Source organism: Sinocyclocheilus rhinocerous, unplaced genomic scaffold (genome assembly GCF_001515625.1).
Source record: "Sinocyclocheilus rhinocerous isolate Xijiao unplaced genomic scaffold, SAMN03320098_v1.1 scaffold807, whole genome shotgun sequence".
NCBI classification, from domain to species: domain Eukaryota; kingdom Metazoa; phylum Chordata; class Actinopteri; order Cypriniformes; family Cyprinidae; genus Sinocyclocheilus; species Sinocyclocheilus rhinocerous.
The window spans coordinates 1094576-1106587 of NW_015650326.1; the positions used below are offsets into that span (position 1 = coordinate 1094576).

The 12012-nt window shown below is 34.1% G+C and overlaps 1 protein-coding gene and 1 long non-coding RNA gene across 2 annotated transcripts in view; both read right to left on the bottom strand.

Annotated features, from left to right (window-relative positions):
• The window catches only part of LOC107711713 (uncharacterized), an 8910-nt gene extending 6109 nt beyond the window's left edge, over positions 1 to 2801 (bottom strand). The window contains exon 1 of the long non-coding RNA XR_001636725.1: positions 2791 to 2801. This is a non-coding gene — a long non-coding RNA (uncharacterized LOC107711713). The remainder of the gene's footprint in view (positions 1 to 2790) is intronic.
• dpp6b (dipeptidyl-peptidase 6b) overlaps positions 1 to 12012 on the bottom strand; it is a 111574-nt gene that overhangs the window by 73390 nt on the left and 26172 nt on the right. The window lies entirely within an intron of this gene.

Below are 12012 nucleotides of genomic sequence, written 5' to 3' on the forward strand. Positions count from 1 at the left end.
TGACACACGGCTCGAAAGCAGCGGAGCTTTTATTATGCCACAGTCGACCGCTTCCGCTGCTTCCGGTTGTGCGTATGTGGGAAAAAAGCAGCACTGTTTTATCATACTAGATACTTTTGAAAGTTCTGTTATAATGTTACTCTGTGCGGTCGTCACCGGTCTATTAAAACGAATAACATATTAAGGCGTCTTTGGTGTTTCCATGTTTTCTACAAAACAAAACCGGAAATCGAGGGGTTATGACGTCACTGGCAGGCGACACAATGACACTATGCACACGGTCCGTGTCACTCGTTAAAATTGCTTATTTCTCTGGTTTTATATATTAAAATTGAAAACTGTTATTTTTAAATTGTAACAATTTTAAATATTACTGTTTTTACCATATTTTTGATGTAATAAATGCAGCCTTGATGAGCATAAAAGACTTCTTTCAAAAACATAAAAAATCTTACTGATCCCAAATTTTTGAACGGTAGTGTATATACTATACTATTAAATAAAATAAAAACAGTATATACCTGTGTATATATACAGTGTGTATATATATATATATATATATATATATATCATTTTTCTCACACAGTATAAATGGGTTTAAAAAAATAAATCTAACTTCATATTTTAAGAAAGGGGATCGTCATATTTTGAAGTCTTGTCATTAAAAACTTTGAAAACCTCTTGTTTAGGGACTGTCGTGATTTAGAGATACATAAATCAGCAATACAGTCTTTTAGGAATATAGAAATCTCCCCCATGTGTGCTGTTGTACTGTATATCAGAATGGTTGTGATTCAGCCAAAGATGAGAAACAGCACTTTCCCCTCACTGCTTAAAGCATTCTCTAATTACTCTGCTCAACAATTAAAATAATTGCATTTGTCATAATAATGCAGGCTTATTAAAGATATAGGATCATATTTAACTGTGTTCACTCTGATGTCATCCAGGCCTTAAAGGAATCCTCTTGTTCTGAAAAGACATGAAGGCAACCGTGTATCCCTGGCTTATTTCAGTGCTCTCGCCTGTTCCCAAGACTGGCTTACTGTACGCTAACTTGTTTAGATTGAAAAACTGAGCAGAGATTGGCAAATGCATTGCTTTTAGAGAGCAGAGACAAACTAAAATCCCAGAGTGCCAGTGATTTGTTGTGTTTCTTCTGCACATGGCAGGTACAGCACATTACCTGAGATTTATTAGTGGTGTTTGCTTCTTACTGTCTGACTGCCTTCTGATCAGAATATTAATGTGATGCATTCTATTCATAATTTAATAATAGGCAGGTGATTCAGAATACACATACTAAAATAGAAGAAAGAATGGAGAACTATATTCATTTGCAAACCATATCAGCCACAAACATCTTTCTGCCGACATGCAATAGTTCACTGGCAGTGATAGACCATTATATTCAAATGTAATTTATGTTGGGTCATTACCCAACTGTCTCAAAATGGATGTTCTTGTCATATAGTCTACATTATATACTGATCTATTGTATATTATGGCCTTTGTGTTATAAACCTGTCACATCTGCCACACTGATCTTTGCATTTCTGAGGAATTCTGTTGGCCCTGTTTAGATATAGATTCTAAATGATTTTTTTGTTAGAATAGAAGCTTCTTTAACACTTCAAATAAACTTAAAAAGCTGAATGAAAATAAAATTGGCTGAGCCATCAGAGCAAAAACATTTTGATTACACCTGGACCATTTCTATCATGAACACTACCATTAGTAAAAAGTAGCTCATTTTTAAAAAGTTTCCTTTTGTGGACTCAATTGTTCTGTCAATAAACCAGCACAACAAAAGTGAAACCTTCAGGCATTGCATTCATACACTTAGAATTATACTTTATCCTGTTTTCCTTTTTTTTTTTCATTAAACCATGGAAGCCATTGCCAGTTTTTCTTGTAAAACTAAGGTGCAAAATAACAGCTGTAGCAAAAAACCTTTTCTAGTAAAAATGTTATATTAATTGAAAAACAAGCAGAAGGTAAAGCTTTAGCTTTCACATTGCTTTTAAAGAAAAGTTTATCCAAAAATGAAAATTCTGGAAATACGGGTGTTGAAATATGTGATGGCAGAAAAATCTATTTTGGGAGAACTATTCCTTTAAGGTTATTGACTTTGAACAGGAAGAGGGCAATAGGAAAGTGCGTGAATTTAGCCTCTATCAAACATTATTTATCTTTTGCATATGGTTATAAAGCTCCTGCTGATTTTAGAGAACAGTAATTTCAAGTGACATGGAAACTGATTTAGTTTAGTTTAACTTTATTGTCCATTCTGTTTGTCACAGAGCGGAAATTTGTCTTTGACACTGGTGACATGAATACATCTACATTAATACTTAAAAAGACATCACATATTAACAACACAAACATAAAATTAAACAAATTTAAATAATTAACACTACCCCCATCGTTTCTTACACATTCCAAAATCCGCAATAATACAAAAAAATTATAAATAAATAAAAAATCATTAAGCACTGTTATGGCAGCCATTCTCTTGCATTTACTTCAAACCCGATTTAAAATAATAAATGGCAAGAGCGGATTCCAAATCTTCAATACGTATCTTGATGGATCTGTCCGCTGCTTTTGACACGGTTAACCACCAGATCCTCCTGTCAACCCTATTGGAAAAGGTCATCTCAGGAACCACACTCCAGTGGTTTGAGTCTTATCTCTCAGATAGGTCCTTCAAGGTATCTTGGTGAGGTGAGGTGTTCAAGTCACAACATCTAACTACTGGGGTACCTCAGGGCTCAGTTCTTGGACCACTTCTCTTCTCCATGTCAAGCTTGCGTTCTGCAAGTGAAAGTCACTTTATAGTGCCATCCCAAAGAGGCACAAAATCACTTTCACTGACTTTTAAATTAAATGTCTTTCTCCTGGTGGAATGACCTGCCCAACTCAGTCCAAGCAGCTGAGTCCTTAGCCATCTTCAAGAATCGGCTAATAACACATCTCTTCCATCTTTATTTGACTCTAGCACTCTCTATTCTAATTCTATTGTTAAAAAAACTTGTCTCTTTTAGACTTGCACTCTATTCATTTACTAACTGCTTGTTTTCTTTAAAAAAAAAAAGTATAATCGTATAATCTTTTTGTATTCTATCTATTTGTTTTCTTTTTATTTATTATACAATTAACAAAAGCAAAAAAAATGCCTCTAACACTTGTTAACTAATTTAAAAAAAACCCACCTTGCTGCAAACCTGTATACCATAGTTAGAGTGCTAACGTTAAAACTCCTCAGTTTTCTAAGAAGACCAAGGCGCTGTCTTTTAGTTTATCGTCAATGATTGCTCCTACATATATAAAATTCGAGACCTGCTCTACAGTTTTTCCTTTTACAATGTCTGGTTTGTAAACAGGGCTTGTATCTACTATTCTTGTTTGATTCCTCAAGCATAGCTCTTTTGTCTTTCCAATATTAAGATGTAAATAACTACTATTGAACCAACAAATAATGCTGTCAATATGTTCAAAATATGAGGAGTAATTCATTTCTTTCTGACAGGAAACCAATGCCATATCATTAGCATACTTTATGAGGGAGAGGTTATCATCATCACACTGCAATTCATTAATGTATACAGAAAACAATATTGGAGACACTACACATCCCTGCGGTACCCCAGTATTTAAAACCAAGCAGTCAGACATGACAATATTAATATAAACACGCTGAGGTTGGTCTTTTAAAAAGTCCTTAACCCATAAAATCAACCAACTACTAACACCTAAATCGTAAAGGCGCTATAAAAGAAGGTTAGGTTGGACAGTTTTAAAAGCAGACGAGAAAACCATAAAGAGTATTCTAACGAGTATTCTAATGATGTTGAACTTTATTCAAAAGAGTGAGAGAGGCATCCACAGTGCTCCGATTGGCCAGGTAGGCAACTTGCAGGGGATTGATGAATCTCTCAATTTGAAATGACAATTCCTTACACACTATGTATTCCACACATCTGCAGAGAACTGATGTGAGCGCAATTGGACGAAAGTCATTTACCAGTTTTGCATGGGGTATTTTGGGTACCGGGATGACAATAGAATTCTTCCAGGCCAATGGAGCAAAACCACTGTCCAAAAAAATTTGAAACATCTTTGCACACACATATCCCAGTTGTACTGCACATTCTTTCAAGTCTTTCCCCTTTAAGCCACCTGGTCCAGATGCCTTGTGCGATTTACCTCTACGAAGCAATGTGACAACCTCTCTCTCCTGTATGGTCATAGTCTGTGATTGAATCTTAGTCACTGCTGCTGCATTACTAACCGTAAACTCATTTAAATTGCTATCAAATCTTGAATAAAAAAATATTAAGATCGTTTGCAAAACAGTAAGAGTCCTCACATTGTTGAATTTTTTCCTTTTGCCTATTAGCACTTCTAAACTGAACGCACAACCTGGATTCACACAGACAAACAGAACTGATATTTCCTCTCAACTCTTCGGATGAATCAGCACTCATTACAAGTTCATTAACTCAACTGCTGTTATAGTGCAATTTCAAAGACTTGTGGGGCACCTGGGTTTTATTTCTCCTAATCAATTTCCATCTTAATGGCAGTAAAACTGGAAGAAAACCTTTAGAAATAAAAGTTATTAATAGGCAGGCCGTAACCATGGTTATCCACTGCAAAGCACACAACATTAATAAAAGAGGAATTATTGACAGTGGGACTGCAGAGGTGAATAAGGGTCTGCACAGGAAGTGGAAATCTCATTGGTGAAGCTTTACAAAAAATCTATGAAAAACCCAATCAGAAGGTGAGTAAAAGTGAACAAAACAAATAGCACATTTACAAGGACATGCTTTGGTTAATGCTACTACTGTATATCATTTAATATTTTCACTTCTGAGTGACTAGATTTTAAACCTCTTCACACCTTTGAGAACATATTGTAATTAAAATGGACACAAGAAAACCAATAATGAGACAGTATGATGTAAGTACATCATAAAATATTGCTATTGGACCAGTGGTTAACAGAAAATGTTGTTCAGCCACTAAAGTTCATAAGGTGGACAACTGGAACAATGGATTTACTAAGATCTATTGGTTTTTAGGACACTATGTTGGATCAGACTTACTGAATAAACCACATTTACAAAGACATTATTACTTTGAAATGCTCCGAAAGTCTATGTTAAGAATTACTTTGAGAGGAGCGCTGCCTGCAAGCGTCGCAAACATTCACCTGCCAATCATTTACATATGTTTTGGACATGTCCGCAGCTGGTAACCTTTTGGTCCGATGTATTTGAGACGCTTAAAAAAGCTCTTAACATTAATATTGGCCCTGACCCATTTCTAGCCCTGTTTGGGGTTTCTCTTATGCCTGATTTGACGGCCCGAGATCGTAAAGTTATTGCTTTTAGTACAATCTTGGCCAGATTCTATTCTACTCAAGTGGAAGCATACTTCCCCTCCAACTCACGACAGGTGGATACAGGACATTTTCTATTGTTTTAGGCTTGAGAAATTGAGATTTTCACTCTCTGGTTCACTTAAACCCTTTTACAAGACTTGGGATCCCTTCTTAAACCACATTAAAGGTTTACCTTGTTTACCTCCAAATGGTAACGATCCACATAACTTTCAACTATTAAAATACTGTCTTCAGAAGGAATTTAAAGTTTATTATTATTATTATTATTTTATTCAATTACTCATTTAATTATTTATATTTTATTATTATTTATTTTTCTATCTTGATTTTTTTTTTTTTTTTCTCTCTCTCTTTATTTTTTTCTTTTCTTTTCTTTAAAATTTGAGTTATTTGGGTGGTTGGAAGGTTTATGAGAGAGATTAATATAGACAGTTTCCTGCGGTTTACTGCTTTTTTATGATGCATCCTTCTGTACTGTCATTGAAAATGCTAATAAAAAGATTTGAAATAAGAATTACTTTGAGAAATCTATGTCATGTGATGAAAATTTTGGTTTTCAAATAAATAAATATTTAAGAAATTGCACTTTTGGTGAAGGATTTATGGGATTTAATTTCACTTTTTTCATATTTGTCTTTTTTCACTTTTATACTTTTTAAAAACTTCTTGTATGTTTAATGCTTGAATGCAATTAAAAAACATTGTTCTTGTTGTAAGGTCAGATAAAGACTCATTAAGTAGAGAGTGACCAGAAACATAAAGGGTTTTGAGTGATTAATAATCAATACCTAACCTGATCAAAAAGATTTATGTAATCCATGTTGTATTTAATCTGCATTGTTAACTTTTATATAGGTACAAACAGCACAATTACGAAACAGACAGACTTGGCCATTAAAGGGATAGTTCACCCAAAATATAATGAACATTTTGTCATCATTTACTCACGCTCAAGCTGATCCAAATCTGCATGAATTTCTTTATTCTGCTGAACACAAAAGAAGGTATTTTGAAGAATGTGGGTAACCAAACAGTTGACGTTCCTATTGACATCTATAGGATTTTTTATTTTTATTTTTATTTTTACCATGCTATAGAAGTCAATGGGGACCAGAAACTGCATGGCTACCCATATTCTTCAAATATATCTTCTTCTTTTTTTAAATCTTTTTTATTTAAGTTTTTTTTTTTTTTTAATAGTTAAACAATGAATGATTCATTCAACCATTTCATTCAAAAATGGCAAATCATTCAGGAATGAAACAGTTTTGCTGTTTTGCTTTTTTTTTTTGTTACTATATTCGTCAGAGCATAAAACAAATTAATGTATGTTGTATACATACAGCATACAACTGTTATTTTACAAGAAATATCACACAATTATGCTGCCCCTTGGTGCTCCAATAACTTATCAGAAAAAATCAAGCCTGATGTTTAGAATTACACCAACAACACATTATTGCTTTAGTATATGCCTAAATAATTTCAAATTCAGTCCAAATATAGTTTTCTACTTAAATAATAGTCAATTTTCATTTCAAATTATAGGAAAATTTGTTTATTCTCTCATTAAAGAAGTACACAGTCCTGTACCTTCATGTGTCAAACCCAAGTTTGTATTGCTGTATATGAGAGCCAAGGCTCAGAGATTTTATTTTTTTTTAAGGAAGAAATTTTTTTCTACAGAGAAAATTAATATGAAAAATACTTCTGGAGCCAAGGAATGCAAATGTAGGCAGTCATTGAGCTCCATAGTAAATGGTTAGTACACTATATAGCTGTCTGTACACTATAAACTATATAACTGTCTGTAAAGGATTCAGCTGCATCAAATAAGAATAATTTAAAATCATAAAAGCATGTATAAATGGCACAGACAAAAAAAATTACCTAAACCCAAAAAGACATGACTCACTATCCAGAAGATGATGTGCATGAAATCACACTTAATGACATTAGCTAAATCTCACTTTGAGTTTCATTGGCTTTTTATAATTGCCACTAATCGCTCACATAATAAAAACTGTAAGGGCCATTTTTGGACTGCACTGAACAATTCCAGCCATATTACTCAGGTCTGAATAGCGGTGTAGATGAATAGCAAACAATGCTTTAGATAAATGAAATACTTTTCAAGTCCCTGTGTTCTTTTTATGGCATACAAGAGCATTAAACAGTGCAACCGGCAACCGGCAACCGGCTCAAGATAATGATTTTTAATAGCTTCTTCCATGCATGGTCATAATCTTGTTGAAAAAAAAAAAAAAAGTTATATTCACAAATGTAATAATTCATTTCCGAAATGTGAATTTTTCCTGATTTTTTCTTTTTGGCCGACATCACCAAGCTCTCTCATTGTTCAACTCCTCCACTTCCATCCATCTACCTGCTACTGAGAGATCACTTTTTATGACCCAATCAGTCTCTAATGGGTAAAGTCATACCATGTATTTTTTTTTTATATCTTGTTTTTCGGAAAATAAGTAAAATAGGTGCACAAACCCGCACATTAACCCAACTCAATAATGTGTGAAAATGTAAATGCAGATTTTCCATCAAAAACAGAGAAGAGGGATTGTAACCTCCCTTGCAAAAGGAAACTAAATTACTTGGAAACATTCAAAACTTGAATGTGCAAAACCTGCCTGACCAGTTCACCTTGCAGTCTAACTAAATGTAATCAGTCTGTGGGAGTCAAGGACCTGCTGACCAAAACCTCTCCTCCAGACACTTTCTCTGGAGGGAATCAGACAGCAGGTGGTGGTTTACCACAGTCACTCTATTACATTTACATTTAGTCATTTAGCAGACGCTTTTATCCAAAGCGACTTACAAATGAGGACAATAAAAGCTGTCAAAACTAACAAAAGAGCAACAATATATAAGTGCAAATGACAAGTCTCGGTTAGCCTAACGCAGTACACGTAGCAAGGTGTATATAAATATATATATATACACCTTCACACACACTCACTCACTCACTCACTCACTCACTCACTCACTCACTCACTCACTCACTCACTCACTCACTCACTCACTCACTCACACACACACTGTTTTTTTTAAATAAAAATAAAAAATAAATAAAAAAGAAGATAAATATTAGAATTAAAATAGAATAGAAAGTGTTAGAGTTAGAGGGTCAAATAAAGGAAATATTACTGTGGAGAGACTCCCTGCAGAACTCTTAGATGCTGTCCTCTGCTTCCCTGAGATGGACCAGAGCTTATTTTCCCAATGTCTTTGTACTTTACAAAACCTTTCTCACCATTCAACAAATAAAATATGTATTATTACGTCTTCAACATATTCTGTACAGTGAGGTCTAAACGTCTGAGATTTTCTCATTTCCGAAAAAAAGATTTCACTCTCAGACTTTTGGAACATACTACTATACTTTTTAAAGAAATAGTTCAGCTGAAAATGTACTCACCCTCAGGCCATCAAAGATGTAGATGAGTTTGTTTCTCCATCATAACAGATTTGGAGAAATGTAGCATTCCATCACTTGCTCACCAATGGATGCTCTGCAGTGAATGGGTGCCGTCAGAATGAGAGTCCAAACAGCTGATTAAAACATCACAATAATCCACAAGTAATTTCTCATCACTCCAGTCCATCAATTTGTTAACAAAAAGTTGAGTTTGTAATAAACCAATTCATAATTAAGACATTTTATCTTTAAACCAAGTCCATAATCCATAAAAACGCTTTCTCCAAAGTCCATCCCCTGTTGTCCTCTCAAATCAAAATCTGCAAACATATTTGTTTAGAAATGTTTTGCTTTTAAACTGTGCTTGATCTGTGCATACTGTATCTCTCACCATATTTTAGCCAGAAGCAACGGTTTGAAGTTAAAAAACGTCTTAATAATGGATATGTTTATTACAAACATGCAGTTTTGGGTTTGACAAGACAATAACTGATGGACTGGAGTGGTGTGGATTACTTGTGGATTATTGTGATGTTTTTATCAGCTGTTTGGACCCTCATTCTGACGGCACCCATTGATTGGAGAGAATGGTGAGCAAATAATGCAATGCTACATTTCTCCAAATCTGATGAAGAAACAAACTCATCTACATTTTGGATGGCCTGAAGTTGAGTAAATTTTCTACAAATTCTCATTTTTTGATGAACTACTCCTTTAAGGCTTAATCTAGTCATTGACATTCAATTTAAACATCAAGAATTTTAAATCCTGTCTTTAAAGTCTACCTTAAACCATAAATGTCAAAGAATAAAATTTTAAACTTAAATTTTGACTCACTTCCTGTGCACCAAAACTACACCTCAGGCTTTATTGGTTAAAATAATTACCTTCTCCCTAATTTCCCAGCACTGACTGAAAGAGCTTTGTACTTTCTATATAAAAAAAGTAGAGGACAGGAAAGCAGAAAAGAAACTAAAGCACAGCATACCAGTGCAGAACAACTCACTCAAACGCTGCATGAAACTGCTGCTGCTCAAAATGCATACAGTGCATATGGTTGGTACATAAAGGTTATTTCATATTGACCTACTTGCATTTATGGAAATAGCAAACATAATTTCAGTGGTGAAATGACTGACAATGCATGTCAAGTTTTCTGTTAAGTAGTTTGCGCATTAAGGGAAAGCACAGGCCTCTCAGCAGACTGCAGTAAGTGTGTTTCTGTAGCCCATTACTCTGAGTGGCTAAAAGCTAAATGGATGCTCTGATGCATTAAAATTGTTGACTTGCTGATATACTTACAATATGGTACACGTACTTCATTGTGTTGATGAATGTTACATTACAACACCATGACATGGTGAGGTATTAATTTTGACTAGTATAACTGGGTATGCTATGGTTAACTATGGTATGGCACTATATGTTTACATGGTAAAGAAAAAATGCAAGTTCAATAAACACAGCTGTTTCAGCAGCTGGCCAAAAGGTGCTGCAGTACTTGCATCATTGCCATTTAAAGTTACACATTCATTTTCAATAAATCAAAGAATGCTTTTTTTAAAATTATTATTATTATTATTATTCCTTACTAATAGCAAATCACAAATGCACTTTCAATTGAAAAGTGGCGCACTTAAGGAATCGTGATAACATCACAATGTCAATATTTAAAAATGTGAAGAAATACAGCATAAGCATTATGAAATTATTAGAGGATAATTGCAACCTGCCGGACTCTTATTTTCTTTTTTCTTTAGCTTTAAGCAAAAAAAAAAAAAAAAAAAGAACTCAATTTAACATAATTAAAATGAAAAGTAGTCCGCTTAAAGAACCCTGATAACATCAGAACATGACAATTTATAATGTTGATGAAATATAAGCATTATGAGATGCACCAAGTTGCAAACATTAAAAACATAAATAATAAAATTATGTAAAATAATTGGATGGCAAATTCTTTTCCTTTTTTTATCAAGAACAAGAAAAAAAAAGAAATATATTCTCTGAAAACAAGCCTTAATATCTTATACAGTTTGCTTCCTAGTTAAATTTATCTTGTTTTAAGGATGTTTGGTTATTTTTACGGGAAAGACAAATAAAAAATACTCATTAAAAATTATTTTTGGCAGTGCAGTTTACAGTGGTAATGAATAGTGCACTCCTGTTCAAAAAGAACAGCAACCAGCATGTTACAGCAGTTCATTATTCAATTACAGCAATTGCTTATTGCAAATTCACAAGCCAAATTGATTGAAAAATATGTAGTGAAAATGTACACAATTACAGTAAAATGATTATTGGAATCTTTGAAAATGAGCTACAGTACAGTACTTTCTCAGCCGTTAAGAGTTTAATCTTCCCCTGCTTTACTATAAACTTAACTCCGTTCTCAGAGACGCTCGCTACCCCCGAGAGTCCAATCCAAAGAACCGATAGCGAGGTTTTGTATTCCTTCCTTACTTGAGAGAAACCTTTTAGAGCGCAGCAGTTATCTGACATCTCAGACACCTTTCATATATCATTTGCATTCAGGGATTTCTCTGCCTTTAGAGTTGCATTTCAAATGACATTTTCAGTTATATCTACCGTATTATAAATCTGTTACATTTCTAAAGAAGTAGGTAGCACGTATGAAGTACGTAAATATGTAAAATTCAAGACATTTTACGAGACATGAGCAAAGGAACAAGAGCCGCTGTCACAGACCCACATATAAACAATCAATCTGAGGTACAACATGTAACATGAGAAGCAACAGTTATGTCAAACACATGAAACGCTCATTACATTCGGTCAATGTGATCAATGCACGTCCCCTGAGACTCGTCATTGGGAAACACACTAAACCTCAAACAAATGGTGTACAGATACCATAAAACCAATAAAGAAAACAAACAGTAACTTTTCCGATCAGCTTTTTTGTGCAACACTACCAAAGTTCATGCATGTTCGAAAAAAAAAAAAAAAAAAAACACGATATGTTAATATCTGCTAACAGTTTATTTTAAAAGTCCTCCAACATACATTGTACTGACTACAAGCAACTTTGCAAGTACATGTCAACCTATTCTACTAACCCTAACCCTATCCTGACCTAAGCAAAGTCCCTTTAAGGCAAGTCATGTCACTCGGCGGCCATCTTTGAAACGCCTCTCGGGCATGC